Here is a 2,731-nt window from a genome sequence, read left to right as displayed (position 1 = left end):
TTTTTTGCTACACAAAAAATCGCATTGATTAAAATTTTAGAAGATAGAAAAATATCAAATAAAATAGCAATAGATTTGAAGCAAATATCAACATTTTATTATATAAGACTAAAAAAAAACATTTATTTCCCCAAGACTCTCCTTTCCAAAGGATAAAATCTACACCACTTATTCTTTAAAAAAATCTATACAACATGTACTTCTTCCCGTCCTTTTCTTCTTCTTCAGCTCACTTTCCTCTCATTTGTTTCCTCACTGCAAAGGAAGACCAAATTGAGAGATAGTCTAAAGACAAGCGAAGTAACAGATCCTAAGCTTAAGGAGAGTAGCAAGGTATATTAGTCTTTTGATAAAAGCACTTCACTCACCAAATTTTTTAAGTTAATGGATGAGGAACCAAGTGGACCTGTGGCCTCTTCGGCCAATTTTTTCCACTCCATGGCCTTTTTCTTCATTTTCTTTCCCCTATCTCCTTCCAACAATTCTCTTACCATCTTCTCTACTTCCTCTCTTTTGACATCAAAGTCAATTTCCATGCCGATGGCCCATTCATTGCAAGTATACTTGCAGTTCGTATGCTGATCATAAAAGAATGGTAAGCAAAGCATCGGCACTCCTGCACACACACTTTCAATGGTTGAATTCCAACCGCTGTGTGTCAAGAACCCTCCAATTGAGGGGTGGTTTAGCACTTCCTCTTGAGGACACCAACTAGTTATTAGACCTCTTTCTTTAATTTCCTCCTGAAATTCAGGTGACAAAATCGTTGATCCGCCTTCAACTAAGTCAGGCCTAATTATCCACAAAAATGGGTGCTTACTATTTGCAAGTCCCCAACCAATCTCAACCAATTGCGATGGTGTCATGACAGCTACGCTACCAAAACTCACATATATCACTGAGTTGGGTTTCTTTGAATTAAGCCAATTGAGGCACTCGGTTTCTTCCTTCAACAAACCATACCCAATTGATTCCAAATGATCATTGGATAAGTAATATAGTAGTGGTTCTAGAGGGCCAATAGCATATACATGAGGAAACATGGTAGAGAGAGCATGCAAAACTTCTTGCTCTAACTCATCGAATGTGTGAACAATAATTCCTGAAGCACTAGGAGCTCCCTCTGCTGCATCAATCACATGTCTAAAAAGAATATCATTTGGATCAATGGTTCGGAAAAAGCTTGGGAGATCCCTCAGACGAATGTCTCTCATACCAGGAATCCAGTCTATAATTGTGTCAAGATACCCATTTGTCAAATATCTCTCATCTGCAAAGACAAATAGTTTTCAGCATACAACAATTAATTACAATAAAATAATACAATATTTCAATTGGATTTTGCACTTTTTGTTACACCTTTAAGAGGTACAATGCCTTTGTCCTTGAGAGAAGGAAGCTGCAGACAACTCATTAAACTGCAAGCAGAGATAGTGAAGAACATAACCACAGGGATTTTGAATTCTTGAGCAGCAGTAATTGTAAACGGCATGAAACCATCTGAAACAAGACGAGTAACTGGAGGATTATCTGAAGTTGGACTGTTGAGTTTTACAAGGAGGTCAGAAAATGGAGCCAAGAAGTTGGTCATAATGGATTCACAAAGAGAAGAGGTGTCTTGGGTGGCGTTGATATCTGATGGAGGAAGGCCATCGGGGATGGTTTCAAATCAAAAGTCAGACAAGCCATCTAAGGAGTTGGGACCTTTGGATTTCATAAAACGTTGCTGGTTGAACTCAGTGTTCACAAAGGTTATGTGAAACCCTTCATGGTGGAGAAGCTTTGAAAGCTTAAGCATTGCCTTCATGTGACTTTGAGCTGGGAATGGAATACAAACTGCATGAGGCTTATCTGCTACTTGTGTCTTAGAATCCATTTCCTTCGTTCTGTAGTGTGTGTGAGAGCACAAAATGCATATGCCGGTGGTGTAGTCTTACCCCTGTCTAGTTAATTCTTATTATGATTCTTTTGTGTAGCGTGCGAATATGCATGAAAAATGATCTGAATTTAACATATATTGTAGAAAAGAGGTGGTGTAGTCTTACCTCTATCTAGCTAATTCTTATTATAATTCCTTCGTGTAGCGTGTAAATATGCATGAAAAATTATCTGAATTTAATATATATTGTAGAAAAGAGGTGGTGTAGTCTTATCCTGGTCTAGAATTTTTTATTATTATTAATTTACTTAAAATAAATAATAAAAATAAATGAATATTTTACTTTTAAGTTATATAATGAATGCATGTTATGTGAAACTAAGGTATCATAATATGCATATATATGTATATATAATTGAATGGAAGATGGTAGCGGCACCTAACACACACACATATATATATATATGATGATTTTCAATAATATATTGAACTTTAAGGCTTAATTAATCACATATATTCAAATGGAAAACCCTTGAATTTAATAATTAAAAACTATTCGAAACAATAATTGAAATAATGTTTAAGTGAAACCTCAATTTAATAATTAAGAACAATCTAAATTATTAAACATTTAAAAATTTGAAGTAGAGAGAGACTCACATAAGAATTTAATTTTTATCCTTGAAAGCATGGAAGAAGGCACTAAAACTCGAGTGAGTTTCACCCTACCAAGTTAAAGTTTAAACTTAAAGTTTAAGTTTTGTGCGTTGCATGCTACATGTATGTGTATATGCATGAAAAATTATCTAAATTTAATATTTATTGTAGAAAAGAGGTGGTGTACTCTTACCC

General features: G+C 35.0%; 1 pseudogene; it reads right to left on the bottom strand.

The window, feature by feature from the left end:
- Window positions 1-338: 338 nt before the first annotated feature.
- LOC142613445 (7-deoxyloganetin glucosyltransferase-like) lies at window positions 339-1,890 on the bottom strand (annotated as a pseudogene).
- Window positions 1,891-2,731: the final 841 nt, after the last annotated feature.

This window comes from Castanea sativa, chromosome 10 (assembly GCF_040712315.1).
Source record: "Castanea sativa cultivar Marrone di Chiusa Pesio chromosome 10, ASM4071231v1".
NCBI classification, from domain to species: domain Eukaryota; kingdom Viridiplantae; phylum Streptophyta; class Magnoliopsida; order Fagales; family Fagaceae; genus Castanea; species Castanea sativa.
The sequence above is the reverse complement of the archived record's forward strand: the minus strand, read 5'-3'. Positions and strand labels throughout refer to the sequence as shown.